Here is a 17,437-nt window from a genome sequence, read left to right as displayed (position 1 = left end):
CTACCAAGTAACCTTGCGGGTGGCGCAACCCAGTCAAGATCTCTGGGGTATCATCCGGGTAGTTGCTGGAAAAAAACAATAACAAAAGCATCAACGAGTCCCGGGAATTGTTCTAGATCACTGTCCCTTTAAGGATTCAATGAAATGAAACGTCTACTAAAACGCACTATATTAAAGGTAACTTACCTCATTTACCAGCCTTTGTTCTCTAATTAAGCTAATTACGCTGTTATAGTCAGTGGCAGAAACTTGAATAACACGTTCATAATGTTATAAATACGCAAAAGCCGTGAGAATTCACAGTCACTCCTCTAAACATCAGGCATAGGTGTGCTGAGCGAGAAAGGCGCACTGAGATTACTCACTTCCGATCAATGGCGTCGAAACGGAACATTCACATAAACAAACCAGGATAAGATCGGCCCTACAATTCTGGATACGTGAGCACGGAACTACAGGGATTATTGTCTATAAACACATCGAGCACGGGCACTTAAAACGCAACTAACATTGGTAAGTAAAACAAAATTTGTAAAGATTTCATGTGTTTTCACCTGTGTTTTCACCTGACCTACTGCGTCTTTTATGCCCGGAGTAATGTCGGGAGGTTGTTTGCTGGTCTCGGCTTAGTAAACAGTTTTGGGAGGCATTCAGGCTAACCGCACTATTCATTTTATTTCTAACACACCGTGATATTTCAACTATCCAGTTCTAAGTTCTACAAGGCTGTAACATGTATTCGTGTTAAAATAGGTTTAATTGAATGACATGACCTGTTTGAGTCAACAACAGAGAGAGCACTAACGTTTGACAGGTACTTGATGTATTCATCTAAATTTGGTGTGTTAATGGGCGTTTTCCACTTGGTCGTAATTGTTTCATGGATTTAACAGTTTCGAGAAACAGTCTGATATACACGGAGACAGAAAGGTACGAATGGGCAATGAATGCATTTATCGGATGTCTACAAAAAGAATTTATAGGCTTGAAATGCTTAGGTATTCTCCTAAATTAAATTTCTCCTCGGGGCGAGTCGTGTTGGGAGATCTTACAGACTTGCAGAGGAGGTGTTGTATAGGTGTAGGTCAAATGTTTCGATGAGGGCTAGCAGAAGTATAAGTGTTAGGTGGTGTCCTTGGGGATGGGACCAGAGAAGCGTTTAAGTCTGAGGTCACTGTCTATATCGAATGGGATTTGATCCAACACATATACAATAGGCGAACCCATGAATGACTGGAGAGGGTCGGCTGTACTTTGCTCTATATGGACCTCATTTACATATTTCCATTCCGTCACGTCCAACGCGTTTTTGTACGACAGCCTTTATGACACAAACTGACAACACTTGTGTATTCAGTTGAAATGGTCTATTTTTATCGAAGCATGTCAAGGCGGTGGTGCGTTATGCAGCTACAGTTGTGAACAACAGCTGTAGGAGTACGCCGCCTTGAGGACGACCCAGCTCTTTCTATACCTAGATTAGGTAATCAGGCTTAGTACCGATTTTGACAGTCCCAAGTTTGACAATGAAATTTCACACTTCTATAATTGCTCTAGCCAGTTGTCCCAATTTTGACAATGAGCTTACCGGTCGTCCCAACTTTGACAGTCCTCGGCTCACACATGTTAATTAATCCCTGATTAACCAGTGATTGTGGGAGCTACTGTAACAGCAGCTTCGGATACGACTAAACACTACGACTAAAACAAGCTAGTTATCCCAGTTTAGTCAGTGGTCATTCTGTTAGTCCCAGTTAGTCCCAGTTTTGACAGGAAACATCACGCCTTAACTAATCAGTGACAAAGACGCTGTCAAAAATGGGATACTACCGGTAATCTTATACGGATCACTGTCTCATACGTTACATTAATTCCGAAAATCCATGTCAAGCATAAACATTTGATCTGTGATTGTTTTCTTTTCATGTTCGGTGAAAAGTAGCATTTCTGATTATTGGCGTTATAACGATAGTTGCTAAAAGTTCATTACGTTTTCTGTTTTCAACTAATTATTATTGTTAAAGACACTTTATGCTTTTCTGTTGTCAACAAATTATTAGTGTTTGAGGCACTTTATGCATTTCTGTTTTAATCTAATTATTTTTGTTAAAGACACTTAATGCATTTCTAATAATTTGTTATGTCATGTTATGGGTTATGGTTATGATTTATGAAAGCGAACTTTTCTCTGCCTAAATACGTTTTGTATGTTTTAATTATTATACTTAGATCAGAAAACTAAGAAAAAAGAAAGCCAGTAATCATCCGCTTGAAAATCTCAGACACCTTTCTTTCCAATATTATGCATATAAATTTTCTTGAAGGTTCAGAAACCGTGAAGATCCGGCTTTTGAATTCTTGTCTTAAGAGGCGACTAACGGGATCAGGTGGTCAGGCTCGCTGACTTGGTTGACACATGTCATCGTATCCCAATTGCGTACATCGATGCTCATGATGTTGCTCACTGGATTGCCTGGTGCGGACCCGGTTATTTACAGACCGCCGCCATAGCCGGAATATTGCTAAATGCGGCGTTAAACAACAACAGAAAAAATGAAAGTTTTCGATTTGATATTTCATTTTGGCCCAGCACGACACTATAATTACCCTGTTCTTTTGGAACACCTTACAATAGTGGATGTTGAGATGTCTGCTGTTGAATATGTTCGTCAATTTTGAATTGGAAACGTGAAGATAGGTTCATGTCGTGTCCGAGGGATACAACGCTACAGAGCAAGCTGTTGTGTCTTAAAACACTACGACACCTGTATCCTCAGTTTTATTGTCAGTGTCACTGCCCAAGAACATCAGCTCGAAAATGACCACAAATCGTTAAATCCTTTTCCATATTCTTGGGAAGTCTTCACCAGGAGCAGAGATGTGGGAACAATTCCGATCATCATCAGTATGTGAATCGGACTTGCTATCATATACGGATGACACCAGGTGTCTGTAAAAGAGCGAGGGTATCGCCGGTATCACTCTCAATATGTAGCAGTACCTATCCCGAGTATGTAGTAGAAAGGCAGCCTTTCACTTATGTATGGAGGGGCGGTGGGGTAGCCTCGTGGTTAAAGCGCTGGCTCGTCACGCCGAAGACCCGGGTTCGATTCCCCACATGGGCACAATGTGTGACGCTCATTTCTGGTGTCCCCCGCCGTGATATTACTGGAATATTGCTAAAAGCGGCGTAAAACTAAACTCACTCAGTCAGACTTATGTATGTCTACGTCAAGACAAACAGACAAACAAACAGACATTAAGAGTCACATTCCCATAATTGTTAGCCGAACCTCGGGTCACATTAGAAGGAGACTGATTCTGGCTCCTGCTTATGCATACATATACTAGGCCCTCTCTGCAATAAATGACCAGCCGCTGACCTGACAATTCTACCTTTAGAATAATCTGTCCCATACTGCAAAATAATGTCCAGAGTCCAGCTATCGCTGTTGTAGCCCATAATGAAGCAAGTCTAGAATTTCTGCAAACTCGGGAATCTCACTTGGGCTTCCTTTCAATTTAAGGAACTGATTCTGTCCATCAATGCATATAATTTAAGTGACCAAGAGTTCGTCTCACTGGTGAACAATGGAAAAAATTCTCCTATCTCACTCGCAGTTCCTTTTCAATATAATTTACAGTCGTTTGTTCCCATCAAATTAAATATTTCCAGAGGCTTTCCGACAGTCTAGCTCAGAATATCATGTTTAGCTCTGGGCCTTTTGTCGGTTGTATGCGCAGTGGTATGGTGTCACAAATTTCAGGTAACAGGGTGGTATACAGGTAACAAACTTCAGATAATGACAGGTTGGTATACAGGTAACAAACTTCAGATAATGACAGGTTGGTATACAGGTAACACACTTCAGATAATGACAGGTTGGTATACAAGTAACAAACTTCAGATAATGACAGGTTGGTATACAGGTAACAAACTTCAGATAATGACAGGTTGGTATACAGGTAACAAACTTCAGACAATGACAGGGTGGTATTCAGGTAACAGGGTGGTATACAGGTAACAAACTTCAGCCTATGACAGGGTGGTATTCAGGTAAGAAACTTCAGACAATGACAGGGTGGTATTCAGGTAACAAACTTTAGACAATGACAGGGAGGTATACAGGTAACAAACTTCAGACAATGACATGGAGGTATACAGGTAACAAACCTCAGACAATGACAGGTTGGTATTCAGGTAACAGGGTGGTATACAGGTAACAAACTTCAGACAATGATAGGTTGGTATTCAGGTAACAGGGTGGTATACAGGTAACAAACTTTAGATAATGACAGGTTGGTATACAGGTAACAAACTTCAGACAATGACAGGGAGGTATTCAGGTAATAAACTTCAGACAATGACAGGGAGGTATACAGGTAACAAACTTCAGACAATGACAGGGTGGTATTCAGGTAACAAACTTCAGACAATGACAGGGTGGTATTCAGGTAACAGGGTGGTATACGAGTAACAAACTTCAGCCTATGACAGGGTGGTATTCAGGTAACAAACTTCAGACAATGACAGAGAGGTATACAGGTAACAAACTTCAGACAATGACAGGGAGGTATTCAGGTAACAAACTTCAGACAATGACAGGGAGGTATTCATGTAACAAACTTCAGAGAATGACAGGGAGGTATACAGGTAACAAACCTCAGACAATGACAGGAAGGTATTCAGGTAACAAACTTCAGACAATGACAGGGAGGTATTCAGGTAACAAACCTCAGACAATGAGAGGGAGGTATACAGGTAACAAACCTCAGACAATGACAGGAAGGTATTCAGGTAACAAACTTCAGGCAATGACAGGGAGGTATTCAGGTAACAAACTTCAGACAATGACAGGGAGGTATACAGGTAACCAACTTCAGACAATGACAGGGAGGTATTCAGGTAACAAACTTCAGACAATGACAGGGAGGTATTCAGGTAACAAACTTCAGACAATGACAGGGAGGTATTCAGGTAACAAACTTCAGACAATGACAGGGAGATGTTCAGGTAACAAACTTCAGACAATGACAGGGAGGTATTCAGGTAACAGACTTCAGACAATGACAGGGCGGTATTCAGGTAACAGACTTCAGGCAATGACAGGGAGGTATTCAGGTAACAAACTTCAGATAATGACAGAGAGGTATACAGGTAACAAACTTCAGACAATGCCAGGGAGTTATTCCGGCTACAAATCTCATGCAACGACAGGGCGGTATCCAGGTGTTTTGTTTACAGACAGCGAGGTCACTTGACTTTGTCACTCTCACCCTCATCAATCACCATTGTTTGTCTCAGCTGGCGGTGGTCATGCATGACTTAGTAAGGACAATCTTTACCATGTACGACAAAGCAGTTACATTACATTAAAGTGGATATTTAAGAAGTTCACTGAATAGAGACCCGTGTGAAAACAATCGGGGTGGGTGGGGGTGGGGTGGGGTGGGGGTGGTGGTTGGGGTTGGGTTGTTAAGTGGGTTAAGAAGGTATCGCCTCGGGCTTGTTACTTTCAGGGGGTTATGAAACGGCCTTTTGAGACACGCACAATAGATTTTGACCAAAGCCTCTCACCTCTATTAACAAAGGGGATACCTTTAGGGTCATCAGAAAATAGCTCAACTTTGCATATATGGATGGGACACCGACATTTCTCTTCAAACAAAATTCAAATAAAAATATATTCGAGACAGATGACGTGTAATTTCCACGAAGATAGTCGCTTTCACTCAAAAGATGTAATATTGTTTAACGAACTCGGGTAACTCAACCACTGGTTGCCCGAAATATTAATTACAGCCCTGCTTTAAAAGAACATGTGCTGAAATTAAATTCCACTTTCTATAACACCAATTGTGTGTCATATGGTTAAAGTCGATGTTTCGGGTTCGAAACTCAACATTTTTAATATATATGAAATCCCTCACTGGTGTCTTAATTTTGCTGAATTTTTATAAGATCGGCGAAACATCTAACTTAGTCAATCCGCACGTCTGATAGCATATTGTCTGTGACCTTTAATTACTGGTATCTGTCGTACAATTCTGTGGATTGTACACATGTAGAAAACTCGAAACAGTGGAGCATTGAAGATGACACACTGCCAATACCAAAACACTGGCACCAATACTTAAGTATTAATCTTGCTTCTGGTTGAATGGCTTAAGTAAATACTCCTGGCAATCAGCGGTTGAGAGCATGCCTCAACGTTGTGTCGAATCTGATGAAATTAGTTCGAGTTATCTGATTTTCGTCAAACTGCAAAATGACTTCATACGAAATATACAGGGGACCAAACTTTTACTTCGACACAACCCTATGTTCGACACAACGGTGTTCGACTGTACGTCTACGAGATCGTAGCTGGTGGGTAAAGTGTAAAGTAACTGCTACAGCGATATTTTAGACATCTCGCCACGCAAAATGTTTCTCAAATCAAATACAGGTTTGATATGAAACTACTTCAACACAAAGCCATCAACGCCAGATCACTGTATTCAGTTTCGCAGTTTCGAATATCACGTGACATGGACACAAAGGTGCCCCTGACTTGACTTTTGAAACAGAATACATCAAAGTTAGTCCAGAGTTGACCCATGTAGAAGCTGCTGGCCAGGCTGACCTGGCCCTCGACAGAGACATGTCTCCTGGAGAATGCAATCCATCTCTATACGTTATAACCCTTTGACCCAGACGCGGATGTTTACCGATGCAGATAATTATCCAATATATATTACGCGAGTGATGATTAAACATATTCCGGCATTCATGCTGTATTCGATGACTAAGTCTTTGGCTTCTTTTTGTTTGCAAATGCTCGCAGTTTAAGCCACAATGCTACAACACAAGGCTTCACAGAATAATTGACTTTTTGCCTCCAATGAATTAAACTCCAAACCATGTTAAAGTCGGTTGCCGAATGACAAATAATACGTTATTCCTAATCACGAGCAGATTGCTTCTGTATCGTCCATGGATATTTAGTCTGTGGAAATGTGGAACAGTTGTGGATTCCTCAATTCTTCTACCCAGAGGTCCTGTCCACCTTAAACCTCTGCTTTCCTGATCTTAAGGTGGGAACGCTGCCCATTAAGTTAATTGGGGTGGTGTGGTAGCCTAGTGGTTAAAGCGTTCGCTCGTCACACCGAAGACCCGAGTTCGATTCCACACATGGGCACAACGTGTGAAGCCAATTTCTGGTGTCCCCTGCTGTGATATTGTTGGAATATTGCTAAAAGCAGGGTGAAACCAAACTCACTAACCACTGACGACCACTGAGACTACATGTGCGCTAACTCCAGAATGCACTGTTTCTGTCAAGTGACACCATTGTCAGGACATTGCTTTACATATAGTACACATGTCTATCCTCCCCTACACATATCATCCTGCGCGTAGGTCGTCCTGTCAAGCTGCTGAAAGGTAGCAATGTCATTTTTTGCAGGACGGTAGGAATCTGGCACTCAACCGCAGAGGTTTAACGAAAGGCGCTGAAGCGTTTTATGAAGAAGTATAATGTTCAAGAATATTACACTTATATTGTCAGGGTGTATGAGCTAATGTTGGCGGAAGCCACATTCCTCTGGCCCAGTCGCATTTTATATTCTATATCATATTGCTGAGGCGTTATACAACAAACGGATTCTCATACTAGTCTAAAAGTTGAATTCATAATATTGTATAGGTGTACTTCAGTACAAAATAGTAAGACATACATTAAACCATGTGATATGGTGTTTGTAGTTTCTGAATCATCACTACTTTTTGATGTTTCTATGTTATGTTTTACCACGTTGATCCTCTTATAGACCTTGAATTACGTATGTTAGAGAAATATCTCATTATTATGATGATCGATCTTAAGGGTATGATCGATCTTAAGCGGGTTGTTTAATGCCGCACTCAGCAATATTCCAGCTATATGACGTCAGTCTGTAAGTAAGAATTGGTCTTCAGTAACCCATGCTTGTCGTAAGAGGCGGCTAACGGGATCGGATCAGGTTCCCTGACTTAGATTGATGCTCAGGTTGTTGATCACTGGATTGTCTGGTCCAGACTCGACTATTTACAAACAGCCGCCATATAGCTGGTATATTGCTGAGTACGGCGTTGAAGAACAACCAGCCAACTATCATGCTGAAGATTGTATTTATTTATATAAATTACCCAATCCGTGACTGGAGGCTTACTCTATGGCCACTGTTTACGGGACATAGTGCTCTTTGTGTGATGTCACAAATATTGTTGGGCATGCCGAACAGAGTTGGTTTGTCGAGTATCCCTGATGGACGGAATGATTGAACAAGAACGTTGTTGTTGCCTGTGTAATCTTACAGTTTCTTATGTACATGAAAATGATGATACGCTCTTCCTCAACTGAAGCTAATAAAGGGGATGGTTAACTGTATAAACCAGCATACCGTTAATCGACTACAGGTGGAATGAGCAGTACATGTGTGTGAGCTTCATACGCTAATCATTGCCGGTATGTTTAACTATAGCGTCGACTATGAACCGGTTCGGTTACCTTTGTCTGCTTACATATGAATAGAACGTTTGGTGGGCGCCGGCTTCAGTTGGATTCGACGATCTTCCATAAGGCTACCATTGTTTGTGAATGACAATAGAGGCTCACTACAATCCTCACACAACACAGCAGATATTTGTATCTGTCAGATAACTCTCTGTATACCCTTATCATTCCTGTTTGATTGACATACTCAACACTCATTTCATTGCATGTGAATGTCTTAATGAGAATTATAACAGAATAAATTCATGTTAATGCACGTGAATGCCTGAATGAGAATTATAAAAAAATAAATTCAAGTGATTGCACGTGAATGCCCGAAAGAGAGAATCAAAGAATAAATAATTTATGTGATTGAACGTGAATTCCCGAAAGAGAGAATACAAGAATAAAGCCATGTGATTGAACGTGAGTGTCTGAAAAAGAATATAAAAGAATAAATTCATGTGATTGCACGTGAATGCCGGAAAGATGGGTACCCAAAGATTCATTTACAGTTCATTGATTAAGACATGGCAGTGATGTAGTTCGATGTGTCAACGGATGTAGATAAATAGTAAAAGACAACGTAAACGCCAATGAATTAACGTAGGACTGTCCGCCAAAATAGACCCAGTTGGGAGTACGAGCCAAGAAATGTACAGTTATAACTTTGAGTTGAGGACTTATTAATTCCGTTTTCCAATGTATACTTTAATTGTAAACCAAAATGTTGCTTAAACGAAGGAATGTTCCATCTAATTTCATATTGTCAAGAGAGTAAAGACATATCTGTCCAATACCTCGCACAGTTAGGCAGAAACAATGCAATCACTCATTTTATCTTAGATTTGATAAAGTGTGATAACTATACATTGACAGCATTACCATCATGCCAAACGTGAAATTAAGACATCTATAAATACAGACTCAGTTATGTTGTATAATCTAAGGAAATCAGAGATATGCATGGTATAGAATAGACAATAGAAAAAACCCATTTCATTTGCTCTATGACAAACATCTTATAACGATAGTACCTATTATGACGTCAGCTAGACCACAGCTGATAACAGCTAGTCGATGGTAAACCGCATGAACGACTCAACGCATGTTTATGAGCAGTGGGTTGTAAAGAAGGTTTGATGACTGGTGTACGTTTTCTGTAGAACAGTTCGTGTTACTGTTACCTGAGAGGACACGGCTGATAGCACCATAAAGGCAACAGCGGTGATACTGAAATCAGTGGATCACCTCATATCAGTCATAAGACCCGGTGTCAGACTGAATATCTCGTAACTCTATATGAAATGGCATGAACCTGTATGGGCACATTGAACAGCTGGCCTTTTGTTAGTCCGTATGGAGGTCAGACATACCCAGTGGGTATTGCAATCTGTGTGCTACTGAGAAGATCTCGCTTTCATGAGTAGTACGACTGACTGCCTACTGATTTACTAGTAAGATATGTAAATACTCCTCGCTGTGTTGTGTACGGAGTGGCGGCGTATCATAAAAGAATATATTTGCAAAACCAGCATGGTGAAAGTATAGATTCTTGGACCTTTGTTAGGTTGAAGTGGAAGTCTTGCTAATTTACACTTGTCAGAGGGGTACACAAAGTACGCGATATGGACTACCTAACATAAGTACTAGAATCTTTACTTTACTGAGACAGTGTAATTCCATATGTTACATTTGAGTGAGTGAGTGAGTCACGTCGGCAATATTTCAGCCATATCGTGGTTAGTACATATTTGTCATTGAAATGTAATATGTGTATATTAGAAAAAACTGTCTTCAAAGGACAGTAAAACAACTAGAATATCACAATTACAACTAAAACTAGTGTGGAAAGTTAACACTAATAGCACTATTTGGACAATGCAATATAAAAACTGGCTATAGATCGCCAACAACTGGAGGTAGATAACCAAACTAGGGACCATGGGGACTTACATTACTTTTGCTACCTGCATGGACCCTAGCTGGATCACTATCATCCCGTCAGCCGCTGGCGATGGTAGGAAGATTTAGCCGAAATTTAAAATAACAAAAATACTACATTGAAAACAGCTTTTGGGACTTACGTACCCTCTCAGGAGGACAATAATTTTACGCTACTTCAACCCCCTTTGAGGGTACAGCCACTAACAATCTCAGTCACTAATATACTATAACATATGTATCTATTTACAAATCATTTAACAAATCCAATTCTTTTAAAAATGCAATGATTAAATGAGAACTTATATTATTAAAAAGATCCTTCATAGTTCGTGATTTGAAATTGATATCCCTTGTGATGGAATATTCAACTCAGTCAAGCAGGATATGCTTGACCGTGAGTCTTTCATCTGAAGGGATACAAAACGGAGGATCCTCACCTTTCAATAGGTATGCATGAGTATATCTTGTGTGGCCAATGCGACATCGTCGCATGATGACCTCCTTCAAATCTGGACTGACAACCCAAGTAGGTGTTACCGATATAGGGTTTTATTTCATGTAATTTATTTATACCTACTTGGGTGTCCCACTTCTTCTGCATCATATCCCGGATGTAGGTTCTAATGCTAGCTTTGTAATCAGAGTATGGGATCAGAAGTGGTGTCACAGATTTGTGGAGTGCTGCCTTAGCAGCAAGATCGGCCATTGTGTTCCCAGATATGCCAACGTGGCTAGGTAACCAACAAAAAAAAACGATGTCGCATTGGCCAGTAGCATGCTCATTAAGCAATTCAATAATTTCTAATAAAAGTGGATGTTTACAAGAAAGATATTAATAGCCTGAAGACACGAAAGAGAATCAGAAAAGATGATGTATTGTTTATATTTACGGTGTTTATTAATATATTTAAGAGCTGTTAATATGGCGTTTGCTTCTGCTGTGAAAATAGAAAATAGAAGATATTGTTCGGGGATCCAATGACAGTGGCACATGCCACCGCGCCACCATCCTTGGACCCATCTGTAAATAAGGATTTGTATGTATTATATTTATTTTTTAATTGATTATATTCTTGTTTATATTGTAATTCATTGGTTTCTGGATTTCTTAAACTTTGTCAGAGTTAGGTCAAATTCAGGCCTCACCAGTTGCCAAGGAGGAGAAAAAAGAAGACAGGAATCGAAGGAGATATATTTCCAGCTCAATGCCGGCAGCAGAAATTAATGGCTTAATTCTGTGTCCAAGAGGTGGAACAAGAGAAGATGTTTTGTTGTATAAATCCTCATAAATGAGGATTGAAAACACAGTTAAATGCAGGATAAGACTCGTTAGAATAGAGTTTTGTTATATACTGTAAGGATAATTTAATACGACGTTGGTTAAGGGATGGCTCATCAGCCTCAACATAGAGACTATCAATAGGAGAGGTTCTAAAGGACCCAAGACAAAGTCTTAAGCCTTGGTGGTGGACAGAACCAAGTAGTTTTAGGTTGTTTTTGCAGGCTTCACCATATACGATGGAGCCATAATCAAGTTTCGAGTGGACTAATGATCGATATAGGTGGAGGAGGGTAGCTTGATCCCCTCCCCACTTTGAGTTGGATACAACTTTCAACAAATCAAGGGCCTTCAGGCATTTTGATTTAAGGGATTTAATATGCGGCAAAAATGGGAGTCGAAAATTAGACCCAAGAACTTGGCCTCCTTCTCAACTTTGATGGGAGTGCCAGTTAAAGATAGTTCTGGATCTTTATGCGGCTTATATTTTCTACAAAAGTGTAGACAATTAGTTTTGGACTTGGAAACTTTAAAGCCGTTTTCAAGACACCATTTATTTATTTTATTTAAACACAACTGCAATTGCCGTTCATTAGTATGCATATTTGTACCACGACAAGAAATATTTAAATCATCCACAAAAACTGATCCGTCGATTGAATCATTTAAAACCTTTGATAAACTATTGATCTTGATACTAAACAATGTGACTGACAAAATACTGCCTTGCGGGACACCCTGATCCTGATTGTAATGGTCAGACAGGGTTGAAGCCACTCGGACTTGAAATTGCCTGTCATTGAAAAAGTTGGATATAAATTGAGGCAAACGGCCCCGTAATCCAAAGGCATGTAAATCTTTTAAAATCCCACGTTTCCATGTCGTATCGTATGCTTTTTCTAAATCGAAAAAGATCGACACTGCATGTTGTTTATTAATTATGTCATTCTTAACAAAAGATTCTAAACGCACTAAATGATCAATAGTACTTCTGTTTTTTGCGGAAACCACATTGTATATCTGTTATTAAGTTATTGGTTTCCAGGTACCAAACAAGTCGATTATTTATCATGCGTTCCATGGTCTTGCAAACGCAGCTAGTTAGTGAAATGGGCCTATAATTGGAAGAATCAGTATGATCACGTCCAGGTTAGGGATGGAAACAATTATAGCATCACGCCATGAGGAAGGAAAGTTTCCAGTTGTCCAGATGGCATCACAAATATGCAAGAGCGTCTCTAAACATGATTCCGGTAAGTGCTTAAGGAGTTGATAATGTATGTTATCAGCTCCTGAAGCAGTATCGTGAGCTTGGTCAAGAGCAGTATGAAGCTCATGTATCGAAAATGTTTCGTTGTAATCTTCCCCATTTTCTGAATTAAAATTCATAGATTTCTTTTCTTGCTGTTTTTTTTTATATTTGGAATTCAGGTTCATAATTAGATGAGGAAGAATGTTTGGCCAACGTCTCACCAAGTTTATTTGCAATATCTGATTTATTAGTCAATAATTGGTTCCCATCTTTCAGATGGTGAATACTAGACTTAGAGCCCTTAGGCTTGATTTTCTGGATCATATTCCATACCTTTGATGTCGGCGTGCTCGAATTTATTTTTGATACATAGTTTCGCCAAGATTGGCGTTCACTTTGCTTGAAAGTACGTCGTGCTTTAACATTTAAAATTTTAAATTTGTCTAAATTGTGGACCATAGGATGGCGACGGAAATAATGCTCGGCTTTCTTCCGTGCCTTCCTTGCCTGTTTGCATTCATTGTTAAACCAGGGTTTCCTTACATGAGGAATTGCAGAGGACTTTGGGATACACTCGTCAGCTATGTTATTTAGTTCATCTGAAAAACATTTTATGGCATCAGGAATATCATTGAAAAGTTCAGGTTTTAGTTTGGCACGACAGAGAGTTTCATATAAAGCCCAGTTAGCCTTATTAAAATTCCATCTTGATGATAGTGGAACATCAGATTGATTCACAGGTGTTAGTAATGTTTGGAAATGGTCACTTCCACAGAGGTCGTCGTGGACTAACCATTCAAATTCACTCAATAGGTTGGAGTCAGTAATAGACAAATCAAGAGCTGAGTATATTCCTGTGCCAGGATGAAGATACGTATTTGAACCGTCATTATAAATGCATAAATCGTTGTTTGAAATAAAATCCTCCAGTAATTTACCTTTGGTGTTTGTATTAGTGCCACCCCAAAGCGGGTTATGGCCATTTAAATAACTCATGATTAAACAGGTTTAGGTAGTTGATCATAAAGAGCTTGCTGATTGGTAAGTTGGACAGCCGATGAAGGCGGAATATATAAAGAGCATAAAGTAAAAGCAACCTGTAATGTAAGTCGAACTGCAACGACTTGAAGATTTGTTTTAAGTGGAACACTGCTATGGATAACATTGCTCCTTACCAGGGTTGATGATCCACCAGAAGCTCTATCACCCGGAGGCGAAAAACAGTGATATGCACTGAACTGACGGAAGTCAAAGTTATCTGTCTGTTTCAGATAAGTTTCTTGGATGCAGAACGCTGACGGTTTAAAATCTTGATTTAATAACTGTAAATCGTTTAAATTATTCCGGGAGTCCTCTACAATTCCATTGGATTATAGGTGAAGACATTGCTTCTTCGGCAGATGAACAGGAGATCTACCCCTTACCTTCCTTGAGGGTGACAAGCTATGTGTCCTACCATGACTATGGTCGGACACATCCATGTCCTCAAGAGATCCAAACTTGTTAAAAAGTCGGACCTGGTTATTCGACCCCTTTTGGGCTCTGTTATCTTGATTCTTTTTGTTTTCATTGTTTTGTTTGGATTTAGTTTTCACAGTTAAGTTCACATTTGTGTCTGATGGTTGCTTCTGAGATGCAGATGTATTTTTCGCAGAAGATGCCTTTGACTGAATGATTTGTGAACATGTGGTTTGAGCACTGGAAGTTACCTTTGGCGGTCTCGCTTGAATTTCAGCAGATATCAAAGTAGGAGCAGAAGTCCTAGCCCATGTATAATCGGTTTGACAACCTACTGAAGCACATGAAACATGTGTTGATTTCGAGGCCTGAATAGAAGCAGAAACAGTTTTAGCATATGTCGGGCTTGATTGTTCTTGTGCTTGATCTGTTTTGCTTCTGAAAATGATATGTTTCACTCATGCTTTACTCGCGAGATCTTTGACTGCAGCTTCCAGGAAGAACATTCCTTGGAAGATGAGGGATGGCAGCCAGAGCAGCTGACGCAGACAGGAGTTTTATCACAAACATTGCTGTCCTCGCATGTTCCAGCACATCGTTGACATGCAGCTGGATTGTGGCATGATTTGGACCCATGGCCATACTTCTGGCAGGTATAACACCTTAAGGGATTGGGGATTTAAGTATCCACCCTTAGGTTACGATATCCTGCTTTCAGTGATTGTGGGTGAACTGGCAGACAAAAAGTGAAGAGATAGGTTTTCGTTTTGAAGGTTTCATTATTCTTTTTAGCCGTGAATCGTTTGACTTGAGTTACTCCTTGAGAGTGCAACTCAGTCACGATATCAATTTCGTACATGTCTGAAAGGCAACGTCCAGTGTCACGGACGATGCCTTTGCTGCTATGCAATGTCCTGTGATGGGACACCTCCACATGAACATTAGCTAACGATATGGTTTTTAACAGAATGTTTGATTGGACTTGTTTCCTGTTAAGAAACGAACCAGATCGTAACTTTTTGATTTCCTTCACCTCTCCGCCTAAACCTTCAATGCCCTTTGCAACGGCAAAGGGATTCAACTTTAATAAAACCACCATCAGGGGCACACATAACGACAAAACGAGGCCAATTTCCAGTGTTGGTGATAGTTGTTTGAGCTTCATCCTCTGAAGACAACGAATCGTCAGATTCGTGTGAGCGTTTTTTTAGTGGGGGTGCCATGTGGTTGAAATATATGTAGTTCACCCTCCTAGCTCCCCATCCACCATGGAGTGTCAACAAGGACGGTGTCTTATGTCTGTGGGTCTCCAACAGACGACACCAGGATACCAGGAGGGTATACTCAAGTAGGAAAATCTTGCATAGGACTCTAGGCAAGTTAACAAATGAGTAATTTTGTGTTGTCAACAATCATTAATAACCAAGACGAATATCGATACATATCAGAAAAATAAAATTTGTGCAAAATACTTACAGTACAAACCAGAAATTATTGAGAATTTAAGATTGTAATTTTGCTTTAAAAAATTCACTCATTACTCACGTATTAAATGTGAATATGAGCAGAACATAACTCCAGATTCAGTTGAACAGTTAGTACAGTTAGTCAAGACACCATGGGCAGCAGTGCAGGCTTCAATGCGGCGGGGCATTCTACTGATCAAAGAAGTGAGAAAGTCGTGGTCCATGCTGTCCCAATATCGGACCACCTCTTTTTTCATTTCAGCAATATTTGTCAGATTTTTCTTATTGACACTTTCCTTCATAAGTCCCGAAACATTTTCTATTGGATTTAGTTCAGGGCTATAGCTTGGCCAATCTAATAATGTCATATTTTGGGTCCGAAACCAGGCCTGTGAATGCTTTGAACGATGTTTTGGGTCGTTGTCCAGCTGGAAAATCCAAAGATTTCCATAGAACACGTGAGCAGATGGAAGTAAATGTCCCTCGAGAATATCTGTGTACCGCTCACTGTTCATTTTCCTTCAAATACACACAGGGGCGTTGACCCTAACACAGATATGCCACCCCACACGTTAAATTTCGGACTGTACTTTGGGCGCTGATACAAAGGTTTTTCAGTTTGTTTGGTCCAGAATTTCAGTGTATTAGGAAACAGCCACACAGAACTTTCATCTGAGAAAATCACATTGTCCCAGTTAAAATCTTTATGCTGTAAGCACCATTTCAACCTTCGCTCCTTTTGTTCATGTTTCATGATCGGTGATGGAATTCCTCGACATTTTTGCCAACCCATTGCATGCAGCTCAGTTCTAATTGTCTCCTTACAGACAGCCAGTTCCAGTATCCAGCCTTAAGTTTTCTAAACTCCTTCGTTTGTTTCCAGAAACAAGAATACCAAACCGCCTCCTGCCACCGACAGTAATTTTTCTGGGCCTACCTGCGCCTCCCTGGTGCTCAATGCCATATCCATTTGCAATATTTTTCAAAACACGATAAACAGTGGGCAAAGGGATGCCTGTTCTACTTGCAATCACTTCACCTGATCTGATGTCCTTGTTATAATACTCTAAAATCAACTTCCTCTTCTCTAAATTATCCATACTGAGGATCACTGAAAATGTCGCCTGCTAGCAAGTAAACTAAGGGGGATAACTCTTCACAAATTAAAGAAAAAGGATTAACGGAGTTGTCTATCTTGAATGAAACCAAGCACTTGACAGCTGGTCAAGGTTGTTTATACTAAAAATCCAATTAAACATATTCCTAAAATTCTCAATAATTTCTGGTCATACTATACCATGCACAGGGCTTGGCGTGACCAACGGATTGATAGAACCGGGCCAGTTCTAGCACCCGTCTAGGTGAAGTAATGGGCGAAGTGGTGTGTTGGGCAAAGGAACGCTGTTCCTGGAACCAGTGCCCTCAACCTCCAGACTCCCATCCTCCACCGACACAGGGGCGCAACCCACGGCAAACGGGTTGGTGGACCAAATATACCCCCGGGTCCACAATGGGGGGT

The 17,437-nt window shown here is 40.3% G+C and overlaps 1 protein-coding gene across 1 annotated transcript in view; it reads left to right on the top strand.

The window, feature by feature from the left end:
* Positions 1-329: 329 nt before the first annotated feature.
* LOC124276087 (solute carrier family 28 member 3-like) overlaps positions 330-17,437 on the top strand; it is a 37,233-nt gene continuing 20,125 nt past the window's right edge. The window contains exon 1 of the mRNA XM_046711743.1: positions 330-513. The gene's annotated coding sequence lies outside the window, so the exon portion shown is untranslated. The remainder of the gene's footprint in view (positions 514-17,437) is intronic.

This window comes from Haliotis rubra, unplaced genomic scaffold (genome assembly GCF_003918875.1).
Source record: "Haliotis rubra isolate DU_JTF1 unplaced genomic scaffold, ASM391887v1 Scf2051, whole genome shotgun sequence".
Taxonomy (NCBI): Eukaryota; Metazoa; Mollusca; class Gastropoda; order Lepetellida; family Haliotidae; genus Haliotis; species Haliotis rubra.
This window is presented reverse-complemented; position numbering and strand designations above follow the sequence as displayed.